Source organism: Diadema antillarum, unplaced genomic scaffold (genome assembly GCF_040938485.1).
Source record: "Diadema antillarum isolate AM-2024a unplaced genomic scaffold, OU_Dant_1.0 seq00001587_RagTag, whole genome shotgun sequence".
Lineage (NCBI taxonomy): Eukaryota > Metazoa > Echinodermata > Echinoidea > Diadematoida > Diadematidae > Diadema > Diadema antillarum.
In genome coordinates this window covers 201803-213175 of record NW_027272304.1, presented here as the reverse complement: position 1 = coordinate 213175, position 11373 = coordinate 201803, and positions in this window count along the sequence as shown.

Here is an 11373-nt window from a genome sequence, read left to right as displayed (position 1 = left end):
ATTCACCAAGTAAAGAAATACTGATTCTTTATTTTGTTTTATAAAAGCAATATCACACGAAATTAACAGAAAAACAACTTTAATCTGTATACATAAAACACTGCAGCCACCTTGGCTGACTGTGCTGTTGAATAAGGGGGTGAGAAGATTGATTGTGTGTGTGTGTGTGTGTGTGTGTGTGTGTGTGTGTGTGTGTGTGTGTGTGTGTGTATGTGTGTATGTGTTTAATGTGACACCTTGCGTATTTCCCACTTTTGTTTGGGACTTAAACACTAATACAAACGCGCATGCTAAAAAGGTTTCAACCTATGCCAATGAATTCCACAGAAAAAGAGAGACATAACGGCGATACCACGCTCTTTCAGACTGAGAACTTCTCTATTTCCCCAATTTGAATGACAGTGCTTTATTATCATTATCATTCCAAAAAGGACAAAATAAAAATTTTTGCAAGAAAATGTAGTTATGTTTATCTAACAAACAGTCCCTTTAAACGCTAAAGGGATAGTGGTGTGGAATATGAAATGACATTTCGTATCTCATTCTCAAACTTCTTCCAGTATGAATAGCACTTTGTCTGGAGAAACTCCGCGTCTTGTTCTCCACAAGGAGAAAGAATCATCTATATTTATGAATTCCCTGCACTGCCATCACTAGTACGACACGATCCGCCGGGAAGGTTTCTCGAGACTATATTTCGTTCATGAAGTATTCATTCCTTTCTTGATCACTCAAACATGCTCTCATTATATCTTCAACCACACACACACACTCTCTCTCACACACACACACACACGCACACACATACAGACGCACGAACACACGCACACATTTAAGAACAAATGAAAAGCGGTGAAGATAAACATGAACAACAACTTAATTGTTTTATTTCGCTGTTTACTTTGTTTCCCCGATAGGACTATATAATAATAGGTGTACGTCGAGAATGTAAAGATACACCATTTCACATCAATGCTCACAGACTGTAACGTATTATGATTTTGCGATTTACCAATAGCTTATTAGAACCAGGTATATAGGCCATGTATCAGCTTTCGGAGTAATCCCAGAATCCAATTCAATTAAATTGAATTCAATTCACAATCTATTATATCATTTTTTCAAGAGAACACAAATCAACAAGGTAGGCAAATGATTTTATGATACAATCAAACGATTGGTAAATATCATTCTTGGACGACAAATATGCTTGACACAACCATGAAAAGTAAGTTCAAGACATTTTCAGCGAAAATAGAAGGACCCAACAAGAAGCAGTGCTTGTAATGTGCGGGTCCCTCTAGAAAGGAAAAAGAAGAAAATTATCGAGAGTAACTTTATATAAACCTTTTGATATACAGCCCACAACTCAAGAAAACAAACTCAGGATAAAGAATGACAATGGATATTATTATGTTACACAACCGTGACATATTAAGGGTAGTAATTATTCCCTCTGCTTTCTGAAAGGGTTTAGTCAAGTGCTCTTTCATTACACTAGAAAGTGAAAGTATGGTGAATTTTCTCTATAGTTTCTTTATATTGTTGTCCACATATAATGTCATAAACTCAAGTAGTGTCCTTATTCAGTGGTTCGAACACCAAAACTGTAAAATTTCATAACTTTTGCATCGATTGTCCGATTTTCCTCAAACTTTCACCGATGTGTTCTTTTAATTTCGCTGCTTTCACTCAATCCACATTTCTCTTTGGGTTTTGGTTTCCTTTAATTGGATGTTAAAAAAGTGACTTAAATCAAACTTAGTGGGTGATAGATTAACAAATATACTTGAATATTCAGTATGTGGTCAACACAGATGTTGGTGGAAATTAGTGGATGGTCAAGGACTAGATACGAGTGAAAGTAGATGGTGGTCACGGAATGTCATGTACATGAAAACGAAGAAAATGATCGAGAGTAAATTTATATAAACCTTTTGATATACAGCCCACATCTCACGAAAAGAAATTCAGGATAGGACAATGGATGATTATGTGATGTGACACAAACAGTGACAGGACAATACAAAGATACAAAAAAGATATTGAGGGCATTGTTTCAAGACAACGCCTACAGAGAGAGAGAGTACTAGTATAAGATGGATCTGATATCTACGTGCTTGCCGAATATGGAGGTGTGCTGTATTGCAACATGATTTCTTGCCTGAAAGTCCTTTGACAGTTTACAAAGTTTCTGTGTTTACATTAAAAATGAAAAGTGCTTTTTAAACAGTCTTCTATTATGCATTATGACAGCTAACCCCTCTTTTTCTCTCCACGAAGCTGTTGAAAAGAAAAATACAATTATGTCTACAAACAACCACTAATTAAGAATTCTCAGTAACAAAGCATCACTTTTCTGTTTTGTTCAAGGAGCATTAGATTTAAGATCCTTTATCACAGTGTTCGTAAAAGTGTTTAAGAATACGACAGAATACAAGTTCTGTCGTTTTAATTTTCCACCCCCATTTTTGTCCTTCCCAAAATACGATTACTGCAGCAGCTCTTGGTTAATAACCTCCACAACGATACACGAATTTTTAGCAGCTGTGAAAGATGTCGCTGCATGGCAACGATGCGTCTCAATCGACTATTTCTCCCTTTCTTGTTCGTGTTCTTTTTGATTCGTTTTACTTCCTTCTTGCTCTTTTTTTTCTCTCGATAGAATCGCAAACACTGGCTGTCTGCGGTGTTGGAAACAGACTTATCGTGTTTCCACGGGCCGCATCTATATTCCTAGCGTGATCCGATATGTACGCAGATTAAGTATCAATCCTATACGGTGTGATTCATTGCCAAGCAAAAAATAGCTTGGAAATACGTTCAGTGGGATGGAAAGAAATGCACATCAGCGCTTCTATAGTGGCATGACACGCACATCAAATTATCCCCAAATACTTTCTGAGGAGAAGTTTTATAGCTCTGGAGTTACACGCATTTGGATATTTATGCTTGAATGGGTATCAACTAGTCGAAAACTGAGTTAAAAAAAAAGAGATCCGCATTACCCGCAAAGAAAAACGGAATTCTCGTGAATGTTTTCTATGTTAGCCTAGTGCTACGTTAGTGTGATATTCCTACTCTGAATAGATGCTAAGCAAAGTGTCAACTGCTGTAAGGCATGATTGCTTTGGCCTTGTTCTTGAGATATTATGATATCATACATACGATGTATGATTGCATTGTTTCATTACAGCCGGTCAACAGATTAGTGGAGCAATGGCAGCCTCCATAATGAGGGCAAATGATAACATTTCGCGCATCTCGCCCCCCAAGCCATCATGTTATTCATGTGAATACCATGCACATCAAACAATACAAAATACTAAGACACAACGAACTAATCTCTTCTTTTGTTTTGCTTTGTTTGCATTGTAAAATCATCTTATGTTCTTTGCTCTCTTTAGAACACAGAAAAAGCGTGAACATACATGCCATTGTTTAAGTGGATCACTGTATCATATCTATTTATTTGTTGGAAATGCAATAAAATCAACTTGAACTTGAACTTGAATCAATCAATCTGTCTATCTATCTACGTGTTTGTATCTATCTATCTATCTATCTATCTATCTATCTATCTATCTCTCTTTTTGTCTATCAATCTATCCATGTATTATATATATATATATATATATATATATATATATATATATATATATATATATATATATATATATATACCTAGATTATAATTATGTATTGCATACTTTGTGCAGGGAGCATTAACACCAGACTACATAAATCCTAGACAATAATATTGTATGTCTTGAATCTGTTCAGTTGCTCGAAAAGAACAATTTGCATTCTTGATTGGAGGATTAAAAATGTAGATTTGCGTCTTCTCTCTCCAACCACCTCCACCCTCAACTTCTCTCTCTCCCTCCATCCCCCCCCCCCCCCGGCCCTTTGTGCACAAGTACATGCACTGCTTTTGTTACAAGATTTGATAGAAATTCTCCGTCGTCTTATGTTGCAGTCTCCATTCTCTGGTTTCTCTGTGTCCTTAAAGATCCATCTCAGAAAGTTGTTTCCTACGTGTCGTCTGTACTAGCCCCTTCTGATCACCTTTCCCCCGTTACAACGAGACGCCATCTATGCAGCATTGACACCACGAATACATAGCTAGCTTGCGCCCCGGAGGCGCCCGATGCCACCAAAAAACATATTCAGCAAAAGAACGCGCGAAATCTCGTTTCGCTTCGGCTCAGTTTCCCCTATTTTCGCAACGCGTACTGAATACATCACACCGCGCAAGTTTAACGCACTTCTTTATCCACTTCATTGGAGCTTTTGCGATATCCCTGCTCGATTATCCGTATCTCACTTCTCTATATCTCTCTTTGCTGATCTCTCCCTTCCTCCTTTTTTTCTCTCTCGCTCGTTCTCTCTTTATTCCTCTTTCCCTTCTCTGACTCTATCTCTCTCCTAGTTCCACTGTCTACCTATTTTTCTCTCTTTTTTGTACAATGTATCCCTTTGCACCCATTTCCCCGATGACTTGAATAATGAAAGGTGGAATACAAAGTGAGAATGTAAAATTTATCCCGGCGTTTATCGGATCCATTCAGAGCCCGTAGGAAGTGACATATGATCCGAGGGCTAGAATGTGTCGTATTAAGCAGGATCACTGCGCCTGTGTCGTCACGATTCAATGCATTGATTTTTCCTCTTAAAGGGCAACTTTTCCGAGTCTACCTTTCCCCCCTCTTTTCATCCGAATTCCTCTATCTTTCCATATTTCCCTTGTTCCCTCCCTTCCTTTTTTTCACTTTATTATTTTTTTTTCTAACCAGCACTGCGTGCCACCGACATAGTTTGCAAGACCACGTATTCCTTACACGGTGTGTAGATCGAACAAAGTCTTCACAGTCACATGCAAACACGAGGGCTAATGATATTTGCAGTATCCGTTCCGTATCACGTTCAAGATATTAAATCAAATTTTGATTAGCTTTGCCGTATCGAGTACTATTTGAACTTTTCTGCTGTTCTCAAATATCTATCTTTTTTTTACTCTCTTTTTCCGATACTGCAAGGAATTGCTGCTTGATCACCAGTATGAGGGGGCCACTGCCATAAAAAGGATGCATGAACCTTTGCTGGAAGGTCGGATGTTTCATGCAGAATGAAAACATCATTATAACATATCACACTGCATAAATATATTTATGTGTGTGTGTGTATTTTGTGGGTGTGTGCACGTGTGCATGCGTGTGTGTGTGTGTGTGTGTGATTCAGCAGCACAAGTGAGAAGAATACAGCTGCTTATTTTTGTTCATATTAATTTCATTGCGAATATGAGCCTGATATAGAATGAAATTATTGTCATAAAGAATCTCATAAGAAAAATGTGTAGGTATGCTTTGGTGTGTGTGCGTTTGTGTATGTGTGTGCGTGTGTGTGTGTGTGTGTGTGTGTGTGTGTGTGTGTGTGTGTGTGTGTGTGTGTGTGTGTGTGTGTGTGTGTGTGTGTGTGTGTGTGTGGTGTTTTCTTTGGGGTTTTTTATCTGAGCGAGTACAGGATGCAACTGGTGATAGGTCAAAATAGCAATTTTATGCAGAAACACATGAAAATCATCAAGTGGAAATAAAACGTCAGCTGATAAATAAATTTAAACGTAAAAAAAAAATGTTCACAGTCACACGTAGCATCCATTCCTTGTATAATGAAACAAACATTCTCTTAGCTATCGGTTTAGATAATTGTAGAAAAAGGTGGATACCATATACTATCTCATTGATACAATCATTTGAGGTCATGATTATCATCGTTTGTTAACATCATTTCTCATTGATATCAAATGGCGCATCATCCTCACTATTCATAATATATTACCCCACCCCCCCCACACACACACACCAAAAAATAACAAAAACAAAGAAACAACAACAATTACCAAACAAACAAAACAAACAATTGAAAAAGAGAGCAGGGAAAGAGAAAGAAAAACTGGACTGAATTGAAAGTAGACGATATGCAAAACCAAAATGGCCATGAGCTATATCGAAGATAAGAAAAAAGAATAATGATGAGGTTATATGGATTGGAAGACGATGTCTATAACGACAGTGAAAAAGCACAGCAGCATTAATATGTATCAAGTTTTCTTTGACACGTATGGCATTAATTCATTTCAAATCTTCGCTACTACGACAGTTAGCAGGTGCACACACGTAAAGATTCATCCTCGCATTATCTTTCGCGATTATTCCCACAACCCGTTGGGACATCTTGTCTCTGTAAATGGTGACCAACATTCATTACGATCATCTTCTAATAGCTGCATTATTCATCTTTCCAATTCGCGCACTTTTCACACAGACTCGCATAAACAGATACAATTCTGTCATTCATTTTTCAACGAAATCCCACCTGTAACCTGGTATTTGCAATCGAAGTAATATGCAATAAAAAGAAATGAACTTAAACATGTGGGCAGATTGGCTAAGTAGTTGCAAAAGTACTCTGATCCGTAATCCGGGGAAAGAATGTGCCTATAATGAAAGTGAAAGTGTACGGTAGCTTTGGTACGTGTGTACATTATGTAAACGCAATAGTTGACACGTTTGACATTTATATTGCATCCAAGACCTTCACTGATTCTACAGGTAGCAGGTGCAATTCCCTAATGACTCATCTTCGCATTATATTTCGCGGTTATTCCCACAAACTACAGGAGTGTTCACCAATATTTTTTCACGGTCATCATAGTACATTGCATACTGTATACAATTTTTATTTCTTCCCCCATCCGCAAGTTTTTTGTGTTTTTTTTTTTCACAGAGAATGATACAAACGAATGCGCTTCTGATGCCATTTCTGAACGAAAGTCCACCTGTGACCTGAAATTTGCAAGCCAAAAAAAAAAAAAAAAAATGGACACAAAATGTGTGGGCAGAATATTATTATCATTATCATTTGACTGTGATGATGACAGCAGTCTGATTCGTATAATGCTGGAGAAGCTCCATCTTCAAATAAGGATATAACTTCAGGTTTGAGTTTCTTCAGTTTGTCTCCCTCTACAAATGAAAATTTGTTAAGATCGCAACAGCTGTCTGTAAAAAAAACATGGATCCAGTGGGACTCGAACCTGCCATCTACTGCTTTCCGGGCAGCGACAGTACCACCAGGCTGTCCCTGGTTGCCGGCAGTGACATGATGAACATGGAACAAATACCCAAGCTCCGAAATTCCGACATTGTTATGTTAAGTAGTCCAAGGCGGAAAGGCATAGGATAAATGAAAGAGAAATATTATTCAGAGGGGTGAAGGCTCAGGTTTTAGTTGTCTCCCTCTACAACTTATAACTTGTTATATTCGCTGTCATTTACCTTGGGCCTTTTTTTTTGGGGGGGGGGGGGCGTGGACAGGGTCCTAGCTTATGCAACTGTATCTTCACCTGCTAATGTCACGGCCAGCCATTTACTTATCGTACCTAATGCTTGGGTGCACGTCAGGAGCCCGGCACCCACGAGTCATACAGCCCACGAGCTAGGTACTATAGTAAACATTACAAAGCCCATGAGCTCGATATCAAGTGAAACACGCCCACGAGCTAAACGAACCACCTGCTCGACACTCTGTAAAGTAGATCCATTAGCTCGACGCTAGTCAAACAAGGCCCACGAGACCGACATTATATCTCGGGGCTTGATGTAATACGCAGTGTAGATCTCTAGGCCCATTTTGCCTAGTGTTAGACTCTAGTTATCCAAACTAGTGTCGAACGTGTGGGCCTCATGTGGGCTCTTTTTTTTTTTTGCCTAGTGTGGAGATTATGGGCTGTTTGACTCTTTGGCTGTATGACTGATGGATTGTTCTTTATATGTCGCGCTCGGAAACTGCATGAGTTGGGGGCGTCGAGCTCGTGGGATGACTCTGAATGCTTCTATAAATTGAACTAGTTCTTGTCATTTTTTTTTTGTGGGGGGGGAGGGAAATTATTTTCAATGCTGTATAAACGCATTGCATGAACGAGAACAAGATGACTTTATAGCTGAATCGACCAACATTCAACGATCAGCACAGAGATAGCCTTGCTTAATCAAATACACAGAAGAGTATGAAAATCAGTTCATTATATTATGTCACCTTATCTTACCAGAAAATCATTTTAAATGGGCCTACCTTATCAATAGCTGTGTCTTGCTAATGTATGTGTGGTGCTTTTTTTTTTCCGGGGGGGGGGGGGGGGTGTTTGTGTGTTTGCGAGTGTGTGCTTTGGTGTTTGTATGTATACACGCCTTTGTCGTGTGCAGTACGGACTTTCCAAACGATCTTTTAATATAAACGACTGGACTGCTCCTATTAGATTTTCAAGCGTTCCTGGAGAATCCATAGGGTAACCTCATCGCCTCTGTGCCAACTTATCTTGGGATATAGTTGACTCCGAGGGAGTTTTCAATAAAGGCTGCAATTTTGCAGTTTCGTCTTTATTCGATAAAGGCGTCCTGAGTTGATACCAATATGCAGGTACGCTTACCCATGTTTTTCCCCCCTCTCCCTCTTTCCCCAATTATGAGCAAAGAGACGAAATCATTGTTGCAAAATACTCTCTGATCCTTCCGCAGTTATTCAGCTAGTGCACTCCACCGTGCATTAGAATTAACGTGTCGTAATTTCACTTCATTCGCATTCCATAGACATCATCCAGTGTGACAGTGATGCTGAATAATTTTCGCATGTTCTTTCAAGTCTTCTTTCTTTGTCGTTATGAATCTAAGTGGTCATCGAATAGCCGACGAATAACAACGGGGTTATCCCACTAGACTGACACCCACGAATCATACAGCCCACGAGTTAGACATTGAAAAAAAAAGGTCCATGAGGCATACAGCCCACGAGACATACAGCCCGTGAGTTCGACACTTTCAAGTTCAATTCAAATTTATTCCCGTTTTTATTACAGTAACATGATGTATATCTCACATTCGCTAGTGACAGAAATAATGCGTGCGTATTTGTACAGAGTACGCAACAATAAAGGAGACCTTGCAGTAACGATACATTGTAACGGGTGCTGAAGAAATCAAAGTAAAACATTGTACATTGTGTGAAAAACCGAGGGACCCACGAAAGAGACAATGCCTCTTGGAAAAATAATCAATAAAAAATTTATACCAGCAACTACAGCATTAAAAACGTAGACAAAGAAGGCCCATGATTTCGACATCAAGTAAAAAAGCCCACGAGTTCGACATTACAACACGGGGATGAATGTGTAATAGTGTCAAACTCATGGGATGTATGACTCGTTGGCTGTTAACTCGTGGGTTGTATGACTCGTGGGGGTCGGTCTCGTGACATGCATCCATAACAACAACCTTCGTAAAGACCAGATATTTCAGAGCATATCACTGAGTGGGAGCAATGAGGGCATTGAAAATTAGTAAGACTAATAGGTAAAACACCGTATAAAACAGGTTAAGATTCTGGGGGTTGATCCCCTCTGGTGTAAACACTCCTGAACAAGATATCTTTACCACGATATTCATCTTGACCCAGGTGTAGAAAACAATGAGTACCCGGCGAAATGAAGCTAGGCAATATACAATCCCTTGTTCAGCACAAAAGAGGCTCCCCTGGACTGATAAGCCCATATCATCATAAGTTGCTGCTAATACAATACAGACAGGCTGAGGCACTAAAGTGCTATTTTTTTCCTTTTTCGGGCATGGGTGGTCCGTCATGCCGTATTAAGTTAGCCATGAGCTAGCGATCTGATTGAGATGGCACCTCTAGATAGGCACTTAGTTATTACCACCTGTTGAAATAGCAATGACATTGCGATTAATGTCACAGCGAGTGAAAGATTACTTTCGCAGATGATTACGTGGGGGTGGGGTTGGGGTGGGCGGCTTGAGGAGACCATCTGCATCTTAAACACAACCTGAAACAATGAGCTATAGATAGACAGACGAACAAGGAATATTAAAGAAAATGGAGACATTGAGGAGCGTGCACGGTCGTGTACTTCTAGGTTACGATGTGACGGCCATTTTCGTTACCAGTCCGACTGTCCCCTATGCCATGATGTGATTGTCTAAAATGAGCAGAAATGGTAAATTCTGCTCGATTCATGTTTCTTTCTCTTGCTATTTCCCCTTTACACACCCTTTCTGCATGTAGTAATATTATGCATTTCAGTACAATTCAATTAAGTTCCATCATCAACAAAAATGATACATAAAAGTACACATGTATCAGTACATTTGATTGAACAATGTGAAAAGCAAAATACATATCTTGAAATATAATACAACATATATAAGTATAGATAATTATATAACTGGACCTGCATTATGAAACAATTATGAAAACATTATGAAAACAAATTTTTCTGTATCTCTTTCTTTTTCTGAGGCTGTCATCAACTATCAAGTACCTGTCACGATGACAGACTCCTGCATTTTCTACCTCTATAACTGCAAATAAGTACACTGCTGATTTCTTTGATTTCATTGTATTCGTTAAAACATACTTAAAAGATTATCATAATTATCATACTGTTAGTCTGTCATGTCCGTTTTTGTTCAAAATACACTGTAAATTTGAACCATATTGTATGATTTTCATGAAAAAATTCAGAAATAAAATCGAACTGAAGTTAACTAAACCGAAATGAATTAGATATCTAGCCAGTCGCTAGTAGCTGACTCGGCTGAGTCACGTTAGATGTATATATGCATGCCCTATTTATAGGTGTGTAAGTGTTGCTTTAAAACAAAAGCATCAACAAACCATCTTCACAATATGACAAGAATATGGCCGTCTCAATGAAATGTAGTAATCCTTTGTATGTAAAGAAGTATGATACAGTGCTTTGTCTAGATAGTGTTTTGAGATGATAGAATCCAAAGATTTTTCCCAATCTAAAATATGCTTAATAATAATCATCATCCACCGTTGTTTCACTTGTGGGGAGAGTGTACAGTTGTTGTTTTGTTTGTTTGTTGTTTGTTCATTTCCATCTGAGAAGATGGCTGGATAGCCCATATTCAGCTACGTTAAGCTGGTCTTCCATGGGGTCCAGCTGGATGTGGGGTGGGGCCACTTCACCGGGTTAAACACCCTGCTCTTAGCGATGAATGAATGAATGAAGCGGGATCTTTTACGTGCATAAGTTGTTACTCTCTCATACACGGGACCTCCATTTTATGTGCTATCCGAGGGACAGTTAATAATAAGTTGAATACTGATAGGCCTCCTGTGCTGAACATTACTCTCTGGTACATGCTCTCCGGCTGACAGAGTTACAGTCTGAAAGCAACAACAACAACAACAACATTAACAACCATAACAACAACAACAGCAACAGCAGCAGCAGCAGCAACAACAACAACAACAGCAACAATAACAACAACAACA